Genomic DNA, 23,626 nt, shown 5'->3' on the forward strand with positions numbered 1-23,626 from the left:
CCATATCAACTATCTTTATACCATGGATATCATATCTCCCCTCACTTGCCTTCTCCCCCCCTAAGCTAAGTGGTCCCAGATGTTGTAACCTTTCCCCATAAGGAAGTGGCTCCAGACCCTTGAACATTTTCGTTGCCCTCCCTTTACTCTGTCTCATTTTGGTCTTTTGCCTCAGCTACTTTTGGATCATGCTGCTTGACTCTTTACACGAACCAGAGCAATTATATATGACTTTGTAATCGCCAAAAGGTTGGAGGCCATGCTGTACATGGGGAGCAATGTGCTAGCACAGCAGTATAAAAGAGTGTGGAAACATACAGAATAATCTAGTTTTAATTTACGAGAGCACTATAACCCAATATAAGGTGATGAGACAGAAAATGGAAAAAATGGTAATTCCATATTTTAGGAAATGCAATATGATAGAAAATCGATAATACATTGAAGCCCATTTAGACAAATGTCTTGTAATAATAAACCTGTTCAAAGTATAAATGCAATGTGTGCCAGCCAGTAATTTGCTACTTCTTTTAAAAATGTTCACTTTGAAACAAAATTTCTTTTAAATGAATATATTATGGTTTAGTTTATGGGGTTCTATTTAAAAAGGAGCAAAAAGCTTTTAAATTAGTATTTAAAAGTTTTAGAGTATAGCCAACATTTTAATGTATGATAGTAGCAGAGATGGTGGGAATAGTCAAGTCTCTAACTCCAGAAAGCCCTGTTGACTTAAGGGACAATGGGCTGCATATAGCTAAGAGAATACTGGTCTCAAAACAAAGAGCGATAATGTAATGTAGTGGGTCATTTGGATTCAGAAGACCTGAGTTAAAGTCCCATGTAAATTAATCTTGACTAATTGTTTCAATGTCCAGCTGCTTTCTTCCAACCATGATTAGGTATGGACAAATCTGTCTGTTTTACTTTCTATATTCTGTTCACATATTAGTTTAGGAAGTGCAAATTAGGCCAGTATAAGGAAAAAAGAATTAGAAAAAATGGATTAATTAATAAATTTTTATCAAATGTTGTAATATACGTGGGGTCTTATTAACTGTTAGTCTTATAACTGTATATTGTTTTAAAATTTTAAATCATAAATTTTAAGTAATGTCTGTTTGTTTTTAATGATATGTGATTTTTTTAAATGGTCAGAAGACTTATTCAATAAAGGTATTCATTCATTCATATTAAAATATGAGCCAGACCCATAAAAATAAAATAAAAAATCCCCATCTCTATCCATGATATAGAAGTAACTGCAACTGTTGTAGAGTATGAATGAACGAAAACATTGCTCATTCCCTAGGGTTCCTTTTTCCAAACCATTATACATTTCTTTTTCAGCTCAGAGCTGAGACAGTGAGGAGAGATGGTGAATTCCCATTGTCACCTAATGTGTAGTTGTCCACTAGGACTTAGGTGAGGACTCACTTGATCTCAGCCATGGAGTCTGTCTTAAGCAACAGAGTTGTCACATGACCAAAGTAGGAAGGGTCTGTGCACATTTCCTTTCATCTATCTATCTATCTATCTATTGAACAATAATCTATCTATCGAAGGCCTTAGCTAGACCAGGCTATATTTCGGGGCAAACCCCGGGATCATCCCTGTGCGTCCACGTGACGCACAGGGGATGCCAGGATCAGGGAGAGATCATCCCTCCCTTGCTCCGGGATACAGCCCTACACTTTGGGCCCACTTTTTCCATGGTCTCAGGCTGAGCCCGAGACCACAGAGCATGTGGCCCATTTCCACGGGTTTACCCGGCTCTGCGCACGGGATGCAGCGCTCCTCAGGAATGCTGCGCACATTGGGGGTATGGTGGGGGGAGTAGGGAAAGTAGTTAAAAATTTAAAAACTTACCTTTGCACACAAGCGTTTGTGCGCTCCATCTACTTTAAAAATTAAAAAATGGCTTGTGTGATGCCTCTCTTCCTGAGGTCGTCACGCCTTACGTGTAAACGGGGGCAAAATCTCGCGTAAATCCCAACACGAGGTCTCCCCTCCTCTCTCCCGGACTTTCAGGTAGATCTAGCTAAGGCCTAAGTATTCATCACCTATCTTTAGCCAAAAAGTACCCCAGAGCTGCTTATATAAGATTGATAACAAACAATGAATCTCTGCAGGTTTACAAAGGGCAAAACACAAATAAAATGGGATGTGGAGGGAGCAGGGGAGAAACCAAATGCAACCATCAGTTTAAGCAGCTTGAATAGAAATAGTTCAGGTGGAAGAGGAACCAAATGGTAGCTGAACCAATAGGGCCTTGCTAGACCTGCCGGATAAGCCGGCAGGGAGGAGGGGCGAAGGCACGCTAGAGCTAGCGTGCACTGTCACTGGCTTCCAGACGCACGACGGGACGGGGCAAGAGGAAGCCCAGTAGTGTCGGCCATTTTTTTTTAAAAGGAACCATGTGCACCGGAGCCCCGCCGGAGAAGGTAGGTGTTGTTGTTTTTACAAAAATAAAGCCCCCCCGCTCTCCCTGCCCCTGATTCCCCCCTGCCTGCTCGCTTGTCCTCCCCCCATCCGCCAGGCCCGATCCCATCCCTGATCTTCTCCCCCCCTTGCCAGGCCCGTCCCCGATCTTCTCCCCCCCCTTGCCAGGCCCATCCCCGATCTTCTCCCCCCCTTTGCCAGGCCCATCCCTGATCTTCTCCCCCCCTTACCATCCCTGATGTCCAGCTTTCCCCCCTTGCCAGGCCCGATGTCTGGCTTTCCCCCCTTGCCATCCCCGATGTCCGGCCTTCCCCCTGCCCCTCTCTCCCCCCCCCCCGGAATCCCCCCCGGCCCGATGGGCACAGTGCTCATATGAGTGCTGTGCCCAGTCCGTGGTTTTTCCCGGCTACTCATGAGTAAGCGAGTAGCCACAAAAAGCCACGGACCCTGTTAGACCTTCCGCAGCCCCGGCCTGAGGCCGGGGCTGCGGAAAAGCCGGGCCATAAGCGAATTCGCTTATGCCGGCTTAAGGCAGGCTTCAGCGCAGCCTGACCCCAGATTCCCCTGTGCTGTCATCTGGATTCACAGGAGGGAAACTGGGCCTCACACCGTGCTAACGCCTGGTCTAGCAAGGCCCGTAGTATCATCCTGCCCTCTGCTGCAGCCAGAGGAAGGGCAAAGGTTATTTAGAGAGTTATAATGCCAAAGTTCACCAGGTGCAGTAAGCAAATTTAACTTTCTCCCAAATAGTATCTCCAACCCTGCCTTTCCCTCTGTAACAGGGGTTGTGTGTCTCTTAATAATAGGTGTTTTGCTAGTGTTTCCTTAGTGCCCTTTCCATCACCACCTTAAAACCAAAGTCAGTCATCTCATACTTCTGATTGAGTGGGAGCGTTTCCATGTCAGATGCCATTGCTACTGGACAGGCTTGAGAGTTTACATCTCTTTCTTAATATGGCAGACATTGTTGTGACTATTTACCATGGCTCCTCGTGTGGCGCAGAGCAGTAAAACAGCAGTTTCTGCAGCTGAAACTCTCCCCACGGCCTGAGTTCAATCCCAGCGGAAGCTGGTTTCAGGCAGCCGGCTTGGGTCGACTCAGCCTTCCATCCTCCCAGGGTCGGTAAAATGAGTACCAAGTTAGCTGGGGGAAAGGTAACAATGGCCGGGGAAGGCAACGGCAAACCACCCCGCTATAAGGCCTGCCAAGAAAATGTCAGCAAAAGCTGGTGTCCCTCCAAGAGTCAGTAATGACTCAGTGCTTGTACGAGAGGTTCCTTTCCTTTCCTTTTCCTTTCATCAGAACACAATGGCCTCCTGCTCCAGGAGGCGCATTTCTGGTGCTGGAAGATACAGAGCTGGCCTCAGCACTTGGCATCTTTAGGCATAGCGCCTTGGCAGGGGGCAGGGGGCATGGTTGCCCTTACCCTCACCCCCTAATTTCTTTTCTGGATCTACCCTGTGTTCAAATTTCCCTAATGTCATCATGGGGGAATGTGGGAAATTTAAAAGGTAGCCAGACAAAGGTAGCTAGATAAAGCTGCCTAGTGTCACTTCGAGCAGTGCCACTTCAACCTACCAGGGCCCACTGATGGAGGAGAGGGCATGAGAGGTCTCATCTAGGGCCCCTTCAAACCTGGGCCAAAACAAACATTACTCTAAATGTGTGTCTTGCAGCTATGCCTTTTCCTTTCTTGGAAAGGAATCCAGATCAGGACCCTAGCGTGGGAAGGAGGGCAGCTTTGAAGATCAGATTGCCCTCCTGCACCTACTCTAGAGTAAAAATGGAGGGACATATCCTCTACACACACACACATTTAAAGTAATGCCCATTTTGCCCTCACTGGTTGCTATACAGCTGCAGTGTTTGTGCTAAGGGACAGGTTGCACCCGTGCAAGCAGGTGTATCGTGGATTAGGCCCTAAATAGGATTCATGCAACTCACTAAGGAATTGTTTTCTAGTCTTCCTCCCCTGCCTCACCCCCGCAACATTTGTTGCTTTTATCCCTCTTTGTAGAAAGCCCCCAGAGTCCTCATCCAGGACCTACGCTTTTCAATTTGCTTTTTACGCTCAGTCGTAATTGAGAAAACATTTTAATTAAACATAAGTCACTTTTGCTTTCATGCATTTGCCTCTGATCGGGAGACATCGATGTGCGTGTCAAAACAAGTGTACTGTATATATAAAAATGAAAGCATAATAGGAGAGAAAGGGGTGGTGGAAAGTCCTCCCCCTTCCCCACTCATTCTCTGTGCAGGCAGCTGTGAAGGTGCTAGCTCCACGCCTTTTGAGGAGTGCTCTGTGGGAGGTGTGACTGGCCCCTCTGAAGTGCTCACTGCCTGCTGAGGTCAGCAGTTTAAAGGAACAATTGCAGTGGCAAATGGCCAGCCTTTAAAAGCCATGAGCTAACAGTTCGGAAACAATAAGCTGCAAAGGGGCTTCTGGTGACAGCATTCCTATGAAATATTGAAGCCGTGCTAAAATATTGCATGTACGACAGAAGATAATGGAAACGAAGGGGGGTGCTTTTTGTCAGTTTCTCACTCTGGGGACCCGCGGAAAGCAATGCCATAGTACAAATTCCAAGCTACAATAAGCACTTTTCATGTGTTACTTGTGGGAAGGAACAACGCAAATATCAAAGGACTTCGAAGCGAGGTCTCTGACCCACCTATGACAACCTGCAGATCCCAAGCCCTGGCCATCAAAGGATCAGAGATCTCTGGGGTGAGGAAGCCAATCTATGTCGAATTCTGCACAAGTAGCCTTTCTTGCCTCAGAAGTCCACACTAACACATGGATGGTGGGTGTGAGGGAGCCATGCACCATCATGGGTGAGTCCATATGTTCAGCCACGTTCTATTGCTTTGCCCCTTCTGACAAGCAAAGTGTGAAAGGGAATTACTGGAAGCTGGAACATTATTTGGAACTGGTTCACAGCTTTACCTATAATCTCTATGGGGCTATGAAAAAAATCCTCCTGTCCCACAAACAATGGAAAACATTATATTGGGAATTAAATGTCGTGAACTGCCCAGACAGCTTCAGCTATTGGGCGGTATAGAAATGCAATAAATAAATAAATAAATAAATAGGGATGTGGGAGAAATTAGTTCAGTTCACATTTTTTAATGGAAACATGCCTAACTTTGCACTTTTGAACCAATACATAAACTGAAACTTAATATATATTTTTTGAAATTCACACTTCTCCAAATTTTGCAATGGAGTTCTCCAATGTGCAAACAAAAAGGTGTATATGAGTGAAAATAACATTAACATGCATTATTTTAGGAATATTACTTGCCAAAGAATTATCAATTAGATGGAATTGCATACAAAACCAATGCAGGTACTGGGAAAAACGTACACCAAATACATACAAGTTTTCAAGCGAACCTTAAAATTAAATTATTATTATTTGATATGAACTGAACTTACAATTGGAATAATGAGAAACTGAGAGAAACCACATTTGACAGATTTGTCCATTACTAAGAATACACCTGCATGCATCATACCTTCATCTCTTTAATCTTTTCATACCTTTTGAAGGTGAAAGTGAATCCAAAACCAGAGCACATTTGGTGGCACTATCTATGCAAACCCAATGTGAGTACAATGTATCCAGATGATAAACAAGTAAATCAGTGGCTTGGCCACTTAACCTTCCCCGTTAAGAAAGAAGAAGAAGCTGATTCCTAGAGTTTGTTATGTTTAACTGTATCTGGCTGTGCTATAAGCACCTGGGGCAGTATCCAACTGTCTCATTCCATTAGCACAAATGATGTTGCTCTCCTAGAAACTACGTTCTGAACTGTGTGCAAGAGAAGAAAGTAACTAAAGTTACATTTGCGCAAGCACAGATGTGCATTATGCTTTCACAACCCATTGTACAACCCATTGTGCACAACTCTTGTGCAACCCATTGTGCACCTCGTGCACATCATTTTGCAACTCATTGTGCAACGGACAGCCAGTTGCACAACGGAAAGATGCAGTGGCGCTCTGCTAGCACAATTTGAGTTTGCGGAATGACACCATTGGATGCTGCCCCTGGACTGGTTTCTCTATTGTATTTCCTTTCCAGAGAATATCTAATGTAATTTTACTGCTGAAGAGCTTATACACATCTAGGGATGTATAAGAAATTAATTTCAGTTTGTTTTTTTTATCAGGATTTACCCAGGCCAGATCTACACCAAGCAGGAAATGACAGTTTGAAAACTGTATACTTAGTGTGTCCTGGGACCCAAAAGTTGTCATTACTGTTATAAACAGTTTTAAAGCAGTAGTGTAGATCCTGCCCCAGTTTGCACCTTCCAGACAAAACATGGACTCAGATGCAATCTGTGGTTGATGTCCGTCCATTTCTGAGCTTGCAATGCGATTCGTGGACTCAAAATAATGCATTCAACATCATGTGCACATTTGAATAAATGCACATGAAAAAATATGTGCTTTTGAAAATGTGTACAAATCTACTTTAATCAATGGAAGAAGCATACATATATTTTAAAGATGCACACAATTAATCTGTTCATTTGGAAAAAAATATGCATGAAAATTCAAACATATTTTCATGCGGGGGGGGGGAACAAAGCACACAGTCTGATACAGACTCAAGTCGGAATGACTTTCAAGATGGAATTTGGAGAACTTTGACAAGCTCAATTTTTTTCTGATTCACACAGCACTATGCACAAATTCCCATACCTCCCACAGGTGTTATAACTGTGTAGGCTGATGGTTGGGGGGGGGGCATTTTCTTCTGAAGACTGAATTCCCTCATGGGTGATCTGTTAGGGGCTACATTTTGGAAGTGGCCAGGACTGCAACCCACAGTATGTGCCGATACAGCAACATGTGAGTGGGGCTGCCCCTTTTTTCTCTTTCTGCCACTCCCTTTCCTCTGTCTGTCTGTCTGTTTCTTTTTCTCTCTCCCTCCCCATTCAGTGTTGCTGATGGAAGGCCAGATTGTTTTCTCAACAGAGAGCTTTTGAAATTAGGAGCTGGGATTAGGCAAATTTAGCCAAGTGTTATATTTCCATACAAATTTAAGTAACTACTCTGCTGAAGGGAACTCTGCTACAAAAATATATTCAGGAGACAAATCTGGAAAACAGACTTTCCAGGACAAGGAGGTGCATAAAACAAAGCAGGGAACAAGTCATAAACACAATTGGAAAACAGTTGTTTGGGCAAAGCAGCAAATGGCCTTGTTACCACTGCGGATATAACTCTGATAGGGTGCTGTTTTGTTTGTTTGTTTAACTGTGAAATATGGAAATAGAATTTAATTGCTCAGAAATTCTTAATTCTAATTTAAAAAAATGTTTACCTGTATATAGGTTGGCATGTCCTCAATTTGAAGGCATTTACTTCAGGGTTAATGAGCTATAGGAATGGATGTCCACAAATCTTGATGTTGCCCAGCAGTAGTTATCACCTGGACAGCACACTGAAGAGGCACATTGGTCACATTGGTAGCATGTATTATATTTCTATTTCAATTATAGTAATTATTTCTAAATGTGCATCTATGCAGATAAATTAGCATAAGCAAATTTTATGCAAACTACCTCTTCTTTTGTATTTAGATGATTAGATAAGTGGCCACCCTAATTGTGTAATCACTGGCCTGGATTCAACACTGTCTGTCCTGTGGCAATATTTATGCTCTAGCAGCCAGGAACCATCACATCCTTCCAATGCTTTACCACACGGAAGGGTCATTGCTGCTGATGGAGCTAATGAAGATTTTAGCCATATTACCCCCTCCACCACCACCCATGACAGTTCCTACATTGTTTTGGAGGGGGGGGGCAACCCTCCAGAGAAGATTTTCAAGGGGTATGGGGGATTGCTGGGGGGAAGGTGGAAATGATGATAAACCCATCCCCTTTTTTCTTGCCCCAGTGAGAGGATCTAATAGGTTTGCTGCACAAGATCTATAGATTCATGTCCCTGTAACTATAAAGTGATCCCACCATATTTTCAAGGGGGGGGATATCATGCATACCAATTGGGAGGGGGTTGTTTTATCCACCTACTCAGCCTTAAAACAGATTAAAAGATAAAATGTGCTTTTCCTGTGCTTGTCTGTTTAACTTATATGGGTCCCTCTTATTCACTCCTATTTCTCTTCAGGCACAGCTATTTCCTATCCTTTCCTCTTTCTTATCTATCTCTGTGTACTTTTTTAACCTTGGTTTTTCTTATTTTCTACAAAGAGTGTAAAGCATCACTCAAAATCTTCCAGAGTTCATCTCCATAGTGGTGTAGTTACAAGCTTACTCTGTCAGCTCCTTACTGCAGTTTGGGGGTAAAGAGAGCTTCTGTCAGCCTTACATGTACAGCTATCTGATGCATTTCTCTTTAAGTCTCACCTCACTATTTCTCATTATGTCTCCTGAATTCTGCTGATTTGAGACACCAAGGAGAAATTCCAAGGCATTAAAGAAGATCTATTTCAGCAATAAAGGAGATGCAATCTCTTCCATTTCTCTGAGAGCTAAAGAAGGAAAGGATGAGGGGGAATATTTCCTTATGGGATTGACAAAAAGGTGTGTGTGTGGGAGCTAATTAAGTATTTTTTCACGAGGACTAGAGCAGTCAAACTTTGCACAGCATAGCCCTATGTGTATTAGACGGTTATCATGGGCAAAAATGTCCTAGAGTAAAACCATCCATGTATCTCATTACAATTGCTATTTAGTCAAAAGGGGCTCTATTTTCAACATATCATTTGATGTATTTTGATTTGTAGCCCCTCTGATAGGGATGAGGGTACACTGCAGTTTTGCACACATGAAACCAATTATAAAAAAAAACAGAGAGAGAGAGAGAAAGAGAGAGTGTGTGTGTGTGTGTGCATACTATATGTCTCTCTCTGTGTGTGTGTCTCTCTCTGTGTGTAACATCTTTAATCAGTAAAACCCTGTTGTATATGCTTGTAATTAAAACATTATAGCCCTAATTCAGCATTCCTAATAATTAGTTGAGCCCTTTTTAGTCCACAGGAAACAAAGTCCACAGCTGTGGGTGGTCACCAGAAACGTATCTCAGGTAAACCTTCACTCTCGATCCTCCCGGAGTGCAGGACACGGAATAACGGGCTCAAGTTAAAGGAAGCCAGATTCCAGCTGGACATCAGGAAAAACTTCCTGACTCTTAGAGCAGTACGACAATGGAATCAGTTGCCTGGTGAGGTTGTGGCCTCTCCCACATTAGATGCCTTCAAGAGGCAGCTGGACAACCATCTGTCAGGGATGCTTTAGGGTGGATTCCTGCATTGAGCAGGGGGTTGGACTCGATGGCCTTATAGGCCCCTTCCAACTCTGCTATTCTATGATTCTATGATTCATTGTGGTACATGGGTGGGATATTCAACAGAGCATTAACTAAGATCAAAAGCAACATGAGAAAGGATAATGGGCTATATCACATGTGGGAAAACACACTCCCTACTAGGGGTGTGCACGGACCCCCTGCTCCGCTTCACTTGCAGATCCGCCATTTTCTGGATCGGGCCGCTCCGCCCCGCCCCCGCTCCGCCCACTTCCGCTCCGCTCCACCCGGAGCTCCGGATCCGGAGCTCCGTTTCCCCCCCCATAGGCTTGCATTGAAAGCTAAAAAATTATACAACTTTTTTTCTGTTCAAGTTAGAAACCTCATGTTTGGCACCATGACACCTCATGGGGATATACACACGCATGCCAAGTTTCAAAGCAATCCCATCATCCCCTGATTTTTGGCGAATTTTTGAAAATCGGGCACCCCACACACAACATCCCTGCGAGGTGGGCAGGGGAGGAGGGAGGGAAGGCAGGCAGGCATGCAGCTGGCATTTCTGGGGGCATAAGGAAGTGAGCCAAGGATAAGCCAGTAATGCATATAAAATGGAATAAATCAATAAATAAACAAAGGAGGGGTGGAATTAAAAGCAGCAGTGTTGCTGAATAAACAGCAAGAAGATTTTTTAAAAAAAGGCTATATCTGTCTTTTACCAGCAATAGGGGGACGTGCCCGGGGGAGGGGGAAGCAGCTGCCAGTTCAACTCAAGACAGCCACCAACAGCTCTGAGATTAAGAAGTAAACGCTCACTTCAACTCATAACAGGCATCGCTCCACCACTAAAAAGTGAACATTCACTTCAACTCATGATAGGCATTGCTCCACCGTTTTACTCTCTTTGGAAGGCTCTAATGGCCTTCCAGTGCAGGAGAGAGTGGGGGCACGTCCACAATGAGATGCCCTAGGGGAGCTCATCCCCTTGCACCACATCTTTTCAGTTGTTCCCCAAAGTTAGGGTGGGGAGCAGTGCTGTGTTTCTATCTCTTATTCTTGGCTTAGTATATGATTTCAGGTTGTGTTTGTGCATTTGGTGGGGCTACTGTGTTAAAAAACACGGGGAAAAGCCCGTTCAGATGAAGAAAGAGAAGTTTCCCAGAATCCCAAGTTACCTGTTTTGCCTATGCCCTCCTCTAACTTTGGGATCATCATGACCGGGAGCTGACTCTGCCCCTCAGCCCTTTGAAAAAGGTATTTTTCCTGCCGATTTTTAAAAAACTTCTAGCGCGCGACCCGGACAACGCAGAAAGTTGAGAGTAGTCTCAAAATGACCCGCATCCACGACTCTCTGTGCACAAGAATTTTCAGAACGATAGCTTAAAAACCAACCCAGTTATGCCCGAGTCTTTCCCTCAATGCAATCCTATGGGCGAAAAGCCGAAAACGCTGTTTTAGCCGCGCGGTTGACCCGATTTTCACAAAAATATAGCACGCGACCCAGACAACGCAGAGAGGTGAGAGTGGTCTCAAAATGATCCCCATCCACGACTCTCTGTGCACAAGAATTTTCTGAACGATAGCTTAAAAACCAACCCAGTTATGCCCGAGTCTTTCCCTCAATGCAATCCTATGGGCGAAAAGCCGAAAACGCCGTTTGAGCCGCGCGGTTGACCCGATTTTCACAAAAATATAGCACGCGACCCAGACAACGCAGAGAGGTGAGAGTGGTCTCAAAATGACCCCCATCCACGACTCTCTGAGCACAAGAATTTCTAGAACGATAGCTTCAAAAAGAACGTAGTTATGCGCGATTATTTGCCGCAATGCAATCCTATGGTGAAATGTTTTCAAGATGGCGACCGGAGCGCTCCGCCTGAACTAGGAGCTCCGAAAAATGGCCGCTTCTCTTCGCCTTGCTTCTAGGGGGTCCGCGGTCCGCTCCTACTCCGCCTCTGGGTAAGGCGGAGCAGGCCAATCCGCTACTGCTTCTACACTCCTAATCGGAGCGGATCACACCCCTACTCCCTACCATCGCTTCTCTGCTCCTGGTTTCGTTGCTCAGTTACTTCCTGTTTCAAAACAGGAAGTTAACTGCGAGTACGAGGCCCATTAAGTTGGACGTTCTAATCATGCTGCATCTCCTGCACACAGCAGGAGAAAGCAGCAACATCTGTTTTTTAAAATATTCAGACTACCTGTGGTATTTCTTGTGGTACAAGGAAGGCCAGAAGGGGCATGGGAGGCAGACAACATCATGTGAGGGACCTGCAAAAAACCTGTGAGTGTCCAGTAATGAGTGTGCAATAAAACGCTTGCCGGATGGAGCCCATCATGTGATATGTCATGTTATTTTGTTTTCTGTTACTTTTACATATTGATATGGCACCATGTGGCACTATTTTACTCTTTTTATACCCATGCAACTACTGCTTTGCACCATTAACTTGTCTGGATTTTCAGCTTTATTATTATTTAATTTGTAGCCATTTTAGAACCAAATGTATGTTCAGGCACAATTCTACCCAATCAATTTTTTTGGCAAATGAGACTGCAACAATTTTTCAGTGTGTTTAGACTGAAAACACATAGTGTGTTTAGACAATGAGTCACAACTATGTCTGACATTTGAGGGAACTTGGACATTGAAATGGTACATGAAAAATACATGACATGTAACATTTCTAAAGCTGTGTGATTGTGGAGGACCAGAGAGCAGGGGTTTACAGTAGAGCTGCGCAAGTCCCCCCCCCCATGCTTCCAAAGCTGATTCAGAGCTTCGGAATTGGCCCCAATCCACCTTGGGCTGCTTTGGACCCTGTCCATCCTGCATCGGATCTGGATCAAAAGTGAGATCTGGACATCTGAAGCTGGTCAGACATTGTAATTTCCCAGGCACCCAGTGAGCAGCTGAACAGTAGGCACCTCACAATGCCAGATGCGACGCTGACCCAGACTCCATTGGACACCACACACACCTGTGAGTCACTGTCCTCTGCCCGCCAAGTACTGGGACTTACCTGACCCACCTGCCCAGCAGCCATTATTTTTAAGGAAGATGGGGGCTCTCTATTGTCATAGATCTAGCGGTATAAAAATGTAATAAATAAATAAATAAATAAATAAATAAATAAAAATCGTGACCATATTATTTATTTATTTATACAGCACCATCAATGTACATGGTGCTGTACATAGTAAAACAATAAAACAGCAACACCCTGCCACATAGGCTTACATTCTAATAAAATCATAAGAAAACAATAAGAAAGGGAAGAGAACGCACCAAATAGGCACAGGGGACAAGAAAACTAACAGTGTGAAAGTAAGAACAAAGTCAAGTTCTAAAAGCTGTAGAAAAAAAGAAAAGTTTTCAACTGAGCTTTAAAAACAGTAATTGAACTCGTGATCCGCAAATGCTCTGGAAGAGATGTTTGTACTCTCACATATTTAGGCTATGCACTTTCCTCATGCCTGAATAGGGCTAGAATTAAGCTGGATTGTGCCGATTCTTTTCATTTTTAGCAAAAATGAAACAAATGAACAAACACCACTAGGCCGGTTAACTCATTTCCCATCTTAGCTATTATATCCAGGCAGTCCTAATGCTGTGTGTCTCATAAGTTCATCATAAATTATATTTACTTTGCAACCATTCAAAAAAAGGTTCTCTCCATTTCCCCAAATTTCTAGTTTCCTCGATATTATTTTTGCACACGAGCATTGTTTTACCACTGCAGTGCAAGTGAAGTGTCTCTTTTGTTCAGTGGATAGAAGAACAGAAAAGTCATGCTGGGTCAGAACAAAGGGTACATCTAGTCTGGTGTTCTGTTCACACAGAGGCCAATGGGAGACCCACAAGCAGGACACGAGTGCATCAGCACTCCCTAGGCCATATTCCCTAGCAACTGCTGTACATAGGCTAACTGCTGCTGATACTGGAGGTAGTATAGAGCCATTGGGATTAGTAGCCATTGAGAGTTTTATCCTCCATTAATGTGTCTTACCCCCTTTTAAAGCCATCCAAATAGGTGACCATCTGCCAGGATTATTTGCTCTGGGGCCAGAACCAGCTACCCCACTCACAACTCATAGCTTGTGACCTCTGCCAGTGCTTCACCTGTCAGTGTTTGCCTTGGCCAGGAAGATAATTATCCCCTCCCATCTCAGGACAAGAGATCTTTTACAGAACCAGATTATATTTCCACAAAGAAGATAGTCCAAGAAAATATGGTATCTACAGATATGCAAAACCTATCCCTTTATTTCTGTAGTGAATTCCATTTTTCTGCTCCGCAGTCTTGGATATCCAGAGAGAGTATCTTAAATATCTTTGCTTTTAGAACCATACATCACATGCTTGCTGGAATCCTCATCCAAAATTGGATGCCATCTATCTACTCCATTGCTTTCAGTGGGATGCATATTTGGCTGTGCATTTTGCTCACATCTGGATGCATATTTTATAATGATTCTTAAACCCCCAGCTATCTTGCAGGAGCATTTCCAATAACCATTTCCACCCCTTCTTGATAGCTGGCTCAAAGATTTGCACATATAACTACATGACTTCTTCTTTTTCCCTCCAAGGCAGAAAGTAAACTGAATAGAATAAAACATAAGGGATCAGGGTAATTGTCCACAGCAGCAGAACTCCAATATCCAGATGAGAAATCAAACCTGCCCAATTGCTGTAGCATCTCTAATGGCACCTACTATAACTCCATTGAAGAAATATTTATTAGTGAAAGTGGGGTTGTGGGTGAAAGCACCATTACTCCATAAAATCTCATCATCATTTCCTGACTGGCTGCCAGATAGTAAATCCTGGCCAGAGGCCAGATGCCAGATATGAAACCATGAGGAAATAAGGGAACTTATCTTGATGAGATTCTACATTTTAATCACTTCTGCAAACATTTTTGATGAACTGATTAAAGCTCGATTGAAGCAAAACCACCTCTGCCATTGTTCAAATGTATATTAGCCAAATATTTATCCACAGCTTTTGGGGAGAGGAAAGAAGCAGGCACTTTGGGGTTTTAGGAGTAGTAGGTAATACTTTATTGAGAGGGATTGTTTTGCCCTCACTGAGCAATTTAATGATGTGAGCATTGAGGGAAAGTCCAGAAGAAAGGTACATATCAAAAATAATTAAATTCTGTAGTAAGAGCCCTTCAGAAGTAGCTTGCATCCAAGTGCTGAGAACATGGTTGACATGTTGTCAGCACTTCGATGCAGTCCTGTTATATCTTAAGGACAGGACATTTCTCTGCGATTGCTCCCTCTTTTTCTTCTTGTACCTTTGATAACGGTACTGGAAGCACCCCAAAACATGTCAATTTCAATGTTCAAATAACTCCTTCCAGGTACTGAAGAGCTGAATGTTTGCAAATATTAGCTATCCTGCAGTCCTTCAAACTGGGGTGTGTGTGTAAAATTGAGATACAGGAGAGAGCTTTAGAGTACTTGTCTGATTTTGAAACATTGTTCCGCACGTGTGAATTTCTTGTTTTGTAGCTCTTACCACATGCACAATCCTTCAGGATTATTTAAGCCTTGAACTAATGCCATGACAGCTCGTGGTCACTATCAAAGTGTTGTGAATGTTGGCACATGGGCTGATTAATTAAAGGAGGAGGACATTAAGTGTTGAAGTCAAGAGGGTTTAACAGACCATTACTGTTGAACAAAGTTCTAAAGAAAGAATAGCTACATTGATTAAGCATCTGCACTTCTACCTAGATAGCTTCCTGGTATCATAAGTTCAGAATGCCTGAGTACAATGCTTAGATACCATGCATTTCCTGGGATAATTCTCAATATGGGGTGTTGATAAAGACGTATTGAAGTCAAGGTGTTGCAAAGAGAATAAACAAGCATTCAGAGCTCCACTAAGATAAATGTGGTTGAACTGTTATAGAAATACCTGGCCTTCACATCATCAGGCAGCCACATATATCTCATTCCATTCAGATCTAGCAAATATACCATTTCTGCAAGTAGGAAATCAGCACACAGAAGACAAACTGGATGATGAAGAGAGGCAGCTGTATTGTATTCCGGACAGTCCATCGATGCTGGATAGGGGCAGCTCTATATCAAAGGCTACATTTCCTTCTACTTTGGAGCACAGAAACAACACCACACTTGGCTTAAAACATAGCAAAGGTGTTTATTCTGCTATGAATACAGATTCTGGCCTGGTGACTAACTTCACTCTGAACCTCTTAACACAGTCAGTTTCTTCCAGCACACGGCTCAGAGTGCCTGAATCACCACATGCCTTCCATCATTCTGCATCTGATTTCCTCCAACTCAGCTTCATTGTACTTCTGGATTTCCCTCTATTTAAGCAGCAACTGACATTGCTTTTCCTCTTGCCACCTATGTCTGCACTGGCTGCCTGTTAGCCACTGAGCCACATACAAGGTTATGCTATTATCCTATAAAGCCCTAAACAACTTGGGAACAGGATACTTAGCAGACTGCCTTCCCTTATATACAGACCACCTTCCCTTGTTGTATCCAGACAACATTTTCAATCGTCAGAGGAGGACTTGCTGGTCATTCCTTGATGGTGGGGCTTCTCTGTAGCAGCACCAACCATCTGAAAAATCCTTCCTCAGGATACAGAAAATGTAAAATCCTTTAAATGCCTCCTGAAAATGTATCTTTTCACAGAGACTTTCCCTGGGCTGTACCTTATTTTGGTTTTGTATGGAATTTTTAACTTTTAAAGTTTTAAACTTATTCTGACTTGTATTTTATGGTTTTAAATCATGAACTGCCCAGAGAGCCTCAGCAATTGGGCAGTATAAAAATGTAATAAAATAAATAAAATTTTGAACAGGAGTCTCACTTTTCACTCAAGGACCCTCTCTTCAACTAAACTGTATATATATATATTCCCACCCTGCCTCATAATGTACATATCTATCCTTGGGATACATGGGAATTTCATTTTTGCTTGCAAAACATGAGCATGCCTCATATGAAGTCTCAAACGTGATTGCAAGCACTTGTCTGTCAAAATGGTCACAAATTGTGGGTTATTTTCTTGTGTCCAGTTTGCACAACTACCTCCAGTTTGATTTTTCCTGCAGACTGAAAGTTCTGATTATTCTATGGAGGAAAGTTCCACAAATGTGGAAAATGCACAAATTTCATATTCAATCACTGCTCAATTTGCACATGTTTTCTGTTCCCACAGAGCGAGAAGCAATCAGAATCATGAACAGGAATCGGGCATGAGTCAACTGTTGAGATGATGTTTGGAGAAACCTAGCACTCTTGATCATTGCTTGATCACCCAACCATACTAAATATTCTGAAAATCACTTTGAACCTTGTTTAGACTCACTCCCAATTTTGTTTTTAATCTTTCAGTTCATGTGAATGGTAAATGTGTGCAAAGTGTTTTTAAAATGTTTTTAGGATTTTTTTTAGGATGTTTTTAACAACGTATATTATGTTTTAATTGAGTATTTTGTATTTTATCATTTGTTGTTCTCCACCTCGATCAGATTGGAGAGGCGGGTAAGAAATAAATTTATTATTATTATTATTATTATTATTATTATTATTATTATTATTCATAATTTTCAAAACCACACACTTTTGCCCCATTATTTAAAGTGTAAAAAGTCACTTTTTAATAATATATTTTTATTGAATGAATGAATGAATGAATGAATACCTTTATTGAATAAGTCGTCTGACCATTTCAAAAAATCACATAATCATTAAAAACAGACATTACTTAAAATTTATGATTTAAAATTTTAAAACAATATACAGTTCGTAAATGATACATTATATATGACTAACAGTTAATAAGACCCCACGTATATTACAACATTTGATAAAAATTTATTAATTAATCCATTTTTTCTAATTCTTTTTTCCTTATACTGGCTGTTTTAAAAGCGAAGAGAGCAACCCTCTGGGTCACAAAATAGTTAGAACCACGTAAGAGAAAGGACAATTTATCCTTGGCTGTGTCCAGTCACTCATGCGTATTAAACACATAGATAGATAATGTTCTCTACATTCTGAATATAAACAACATTCAAGTAAATAGCGGGCTAAATCTTCTATTTCAGGGTTACCACATATACATAGTCTATTTTTCGATAGAATATCTTGGAATCTACCCTATAACATCATTGTGTCCATCAGCTCGAATCGAAGCTGGGTAAAGGCTACTCGATGGACCCGTTTCATATCAAAGAGCAAATATTTTTCTTCTTTAAAGTGGAATTTTGTTCTGGCATGGCCCTTGATTTTGACACTCCAGCTATATCAGTCTGACTTCTACTGTCTGAAATCCTAAGTTTAACGGCATTTCTTATGTTGGTATTCAAAATGCTAATTGCCTGCAAACTGAAGCCATAACTTGGGGCCTTCCTAGACAAGGCCTTAGCACGCATTCTGACCCGGCATCCCTGCTGTGGGTCCAGATGACGCACAGGGGAATCCGCAGACAGGCCGCGCTGAGGCCTGGTCTTACCCGCCATAAGCGAAGTTGCTTATGGCGCGCCTTTTCCCCAGCTCCGGCCTCAGGCCGGGGCTGGGGAAAGTGTGGAGAGTTCCGCGGCTTTTTGCGGCTCCTCGCTTACTCGCGAGGAGCCGCGAAAAGCCACGGACCTGGCACGATGCACTGTGCCCATCGTGCCAGGGGGTGGGTGATCTGGGGGGGAGATGGCAGAGGGCGACGAAGGAGACGACGAGGGGATGGCGGAGGGCGATGAAGGAGATGATGAGGGGATGGCAGAGGGCAACGAAGGAGATGGTGAGGGGGGGCGGGGGCCGACGAAGGAGACGACGAGGGGATGGCGGAGGGCGACGAAGGAGACGGTGAGGGGGGGCGGAGGGCGACGAAGGAGACGACGAGGGGATGGCGGAGGGCGACGAAGGAGACGGCGAGGGGGGGCAGAGGGCGACGAAGGAGACGACGAGGGGATGGCGGAGGGCAACGAAGGAGATGGTGAGGGGGCGGGGGGCGACGAAGGAGACGACGAGGGGATGGCGGAGGGCGATGAAGGAGACGGCGAGGGGGGGGCGGAGGGCGACGAAGGAGACGACGAGGGGATGGCAGAGGGCAACGAAGGAGATGGTGAGGGGGGGCGGGGGGGCGACGAAGGAGACGACGAGGGGATGGCGGAGGGCGACGAAGGAGACGGCGAGGGGGGCGGAGGGCGACGAAGGAGACGACGAGGGGATGGCAGAGGGCAATGAAGGAGATGGTGAGGGCGGGCGGGGGGCGACGAAGGAGACGACGAGGGGATGGCGGAGGGCGACGAAGGAGACGGCGAGGGGGGCGGAGGGCGACGAAGGAGACGACGAGGGGATGGCAGAGGGCAACGAAGGAGATGGTGAGGGGGGCGGGGGGCGACGAAGGAGACGACGGGATGGCGGAGGGCGACGAAGGAGACGGTGAGGGGGGCGGAGGGCGACGAAGGAGACGACGAGGGGATGGCGGAGGGCGACGAAGGAGACGGTGAGGGGGGCGGAGGGCGACGAAGGAGACGACGAAGGGGATGGCGGAGGGCGACGAAGGAGACGGCGAGGGGGGGCAGAGGGCGACGAAGGAGACGACGAGGGGATGGCGGAGGGCAACGAAGGAGACGGCGAGGGGGGGCGGAGGGCGACAAAGGAGACGACGAGGGGATGGCAGAGGGCAACGAAGGAGATGGTGAGGGGGCAGAGGGCGACGAAGGAGACGACGAGGGGATGGCGGAGGGCAACGAAGGAGACGGCGAGGGGGGGCGGAGGGCGACGAAGGAGACGACGAGGGGATGGCAGAGGGCAACGAAGGAGATGGTGAGGGGGGGCGGGGGGCGACGAAGGAGACGACGAGGGGATGGCGGAGGGCGACGAAGGAGACGGCGAGGGGGGCGGAGGGCGACGAAGGAGACGACGAGGGGATGGCAGAGGGCAATGAAGGAGATGGTGAGGGCGGGCGGGGGGCGACGAAGGAGACGACGAGGGGATGGCGGAGGGCGACGAAGGAGACGGCGAGGGGGGCGGAGGGCGACGAAGGAGACGACGAGGGGATGGCAGAGGGCAACGAAGGAGATGGTGAGGGGGGCGGGGGGCGACGAAGGAGACGACGAGGGGATGGCGGAGGGCGACGAAGGAGACGGTGAGGGGGGCGGAGGGCGACGAAGGAGACGACGAGGGGATGGCGGAGGGCGACGAAGGAGACGGTGAGGGGGCGGAGGGCGACGAAGGAGACGACGAAGGGGATGGCGGAGGGCGACGAAGGAGACGGCGAGGGGGGGCAGAGGGCGACGAAGGAGACGACGAGGGGATGGCGGAGGGCAACGAAGGAGACGGCGAGGGGGGGCGGAGGGCGACAAAGGAGACGACAAGAGGATGGCGGAGGGTGACGAAGGAGACGGCGAGGGGGGCGGATGGTGGGGATTAAATTAAAAAAAAACCTTACCTTCTCCGGCGGCTTCGGGCCCCACATGGCCCCTTTAAAAAAAAAAAAACATGGCCGACGCTGCAGGGCTTCTGTTGTCCCTGCAGGTCGGCCGTCTAGGAGGCTGGGCGGTGCGCGTTAAACTTAGCGCACCGTAGCCCCGCCTCCCTGCCGGCTTATCCCGGCAGGTCTAGCAAAGCCCTTGGTAACATCTTTGTAAATTTATAAAGCCATGAAGTTTTTAAAGGTTTGGCCATTTGCTCGAGAAGACAAATCTTTGGAAGCCTGGCCTCATTCATCGAAACTAGCTTAAACCAATAATTAAATAGCCTGCAATGTATTTGATCTAAAACTGCCAAGATACCAAATTCCGATCTAAGCACGTATGCTGGACAGGCAAATGCAACCCCTAAAATCATACGAAAGAAACGGTTTTGGACCCTTTCTATTTCCCTACTATTAGAAAAGCCCCAGATTTCAGCCCCATAAATTTGTTCTTCTGTTCTTGCGGGCCTCTACACTCATATAAGTAATACTGGTCGTATACCTAATGGATGGAAACTTAGCATAATAATTCCCTTATTTAAAAAAGGTGATCGCAGAGACCCCAGCAACTATAGACCTATCAGTTTAATAGATATCCCTGCAAAAATCTATGCTAGATTCTTATACCAAAAATAAGAGGAGTGGGCGGAACAAAATGCCATTTTGGTAGAAGAGCAGCCAGGTTTTAGGCAGGGAAGGTCTGTTATTGATAATTGTTTCACATTATCTCATTTGATATCTAAATATACCTCAAAGGGTGGACAGCTCTTCACAGCATTTATCGATTTAACTGCTGCCTTTGATTCAATTAATAGAAGTCTTCTCTGGGATAAGTTGGCTAAAACAAACATTGATCAGAGACTCCTTTTTCTTATAAAGATCCTTTATACAGATACCCGTTTAAAGGTTAGAACCGGGGTAAACCAAGCTTTAACAAACGAGATTCCCACAAGTAAAGGAGTTCATCAGGGCTGTATTCTTGCGCCATTCCTCTTTAATTTCTATATTAACAATGTAGTTTCCACACTACAGAGCCAAGAGCTTCATATGCCAAGGATACTGGATAAATCGTTGAATATCCTCCTTTATGCGGATGACATGATTTTGGTTTCCACCACACAGGTTGGTTTGCGGAGGCTTCTGAGAAAATTTAGTTCATATTGCAGGGAAAATGATTGAATGATTAATAGTAAGAAATCAAAAGTGCTAGTCTTTGGCAAAAAAAATAAGCGATATAAGTGGGTTTTGGATTCAAATGAAATTGACCAGGTGGATTCATTTATCTATCTTGCCTTAGATTTTTCTTCCACAGGATCATGGGCACCGCAGTTAAAAAGAAATGAACTAAAGGCAACGATGTGTGCAAAATCCTTGAACAGGCTCTTGAATTATAGACATCCTGGTTATCTTTTGCCAGTTATTAATGTGTACAAGGCTAAAGTGTTGCCGATAGAAATTTATATTTTTATTGAATTTTATATAATTCCCAACAAAGATGTAAAATACAAGCACATCAAATGTAACACAATAATCAGTCATGGGACACAATGGATACAGAACAAAAATGCACATTTAAATACACACACATTTTTCGAATGGGATTACAAATTTGGGATTTTACAAACTTCACCAGCACAGTTGTGTCATTCTGCTTTGTTCCACTATACCATGGCATCACCTAGAGATTATGAAGCAGAATGAATGGTGAGGCAGGAAAAGTAAAAGAAACAAACCTTGATGTAGTGATTTGCTCTTAATCCTTCAAAGAATCTGGAAATGAAATATCAGGTTAAGAGAACAATCCTATGAGTCGTTAGACTAAAAAAGGTCCTACAATTCCTAGGTTGGAGCAGGCTAGGAGTTGTAGGACGTTTTTCGGTCTAAACATACATAGAATTGCACCCTAAAAGCCTTGTCTAGAAGAGCTCTAAGATTGCAGCCTTTAAGTCATCCTGAAACGTGTTTGTTGTTATGTGACATTTTCTATCTAGCACAATGATTGTCAGTTATCTGGAGAACCATTGTGCAAATTTGAAGGCATTAATGGGAGTCCTTTGGCGTCTATCAGTCTGTGCAAGTTCTCTGGGGATGGTTATAGGTCACTTTCTGGAAAGGAAGTTAAATGCTGTCTGTATATTTGCTTTGTGCTGATTCTTTAATTAGAAATTAATTATCTCCATCTGGTCTACCATTTTCTGGTTAATAGGAGTTTGTTTTTGATTTTTGTTTTGTTTTGTTTGTAAATCAATTTGTTTCTGACCAAGGTCAGGCTATACTAAAGATGTCAACAGTTGTCTTGCAAAGTATTGCACTTCTATCCAGGCAGACTCCTCTGTTCAGTTTATATCCCAGACCAAGTAGTTCCTAGGCCAAGGACTAGATGTCTTAATTTGCAAATTGTCCCATTTCATTTATTCCTGATGGCTATGCCCATTGCAGATAAATGGGAGTACTTTTTAAAGCTAGAGATGTTTTATTCTTTTTTTAATTTTTTTTTAAAATTGACTGTTTGATTATGCTTCCTCCAGCTGGGTTTTCACACTGAAGAAGTATGCTTGCTGCATTACCTGGTGTAAATGGATGAGGTGGGGGTGGGTAATCTAAATTATGTGGACATAAATATGTGGCAATACGGAACAGTACCATTGACAAGACAAATAGAATGTGTCTATAAAGGTTATACAGTGGAAACATGGGTCTAATCTACACCAAGCAGAATATTGCACTATGAAAGCAGCTTGAAAGCAGTATATGGTTTGTGTCAATGGGCCCCAGGGCCGATGCTACCATAGAGGCCACTCAGGCGGCTGCCTAGAGCACCAAGCTAAGAGGGGAGCTGGGCGCCGCGCAGCACTCACGTGCGTTGCTGGCTGTGAGCCGGCCTGGCCCAGCCTGAGGATTCAGCTGGGCCTGGGTGGGTGAGGTGGCGCCCCCACCCACCCAGCCGAAGCAAAGCCAGGGACACTAGGGGGGGGCCTCCATGTTTGGACTTCCGCCTGGAAGCTGCCCTCCCAGAGCCACTCAAGCCGCCCAGAAGCTGTGGTCCCCGCAGCCAGAAGAAGAAAAAGCATGTGGCAAGCTTGACCCTGGCCCAAGCCAGCCTCTGCCTTACTCCCGAGGAAAGGGCACCAGGTCGCCTCGCCTCTCTCCTCAAACAGGCCGCGATGTCGAGGCAGGCAGGCAAGCGGACTCTCTCTCCCTTCCCCCAGGAAAGCTAGGGACTTGGGGACTCCTCGCAAAGCAAACTCTCCTGCTTCCCGATCCTGTGCGCGTGGATCAACGGGACTTGCATCCAAGAAAGCGTTGCACCAGGAGGCACCAGTGCAGCCCGATCCGCCTGTGCCTCCTTACTCAGAGGCCTTATTCCCCCGAGTAAACATGCGGGGGGATCGGGACGCCAGGCTGCATAGTGGGTTGCATT

Source organism: Elgaria multicarinata, chromosome 2 (assembly GCF_023053635.1).
Source record: "Elgaria multicarinata webbii isolate HBS135686 ecotype San Diego chromosome 2, rElgMul1.1.pri, whole genome shotgun sequence".
NCBI classification, from domain to species: Eukaryota; Metazoa; Chordata; class Lepidosauria; order Squamata; family Anguidae; genus Elgaria; species Elgaria multicarinata.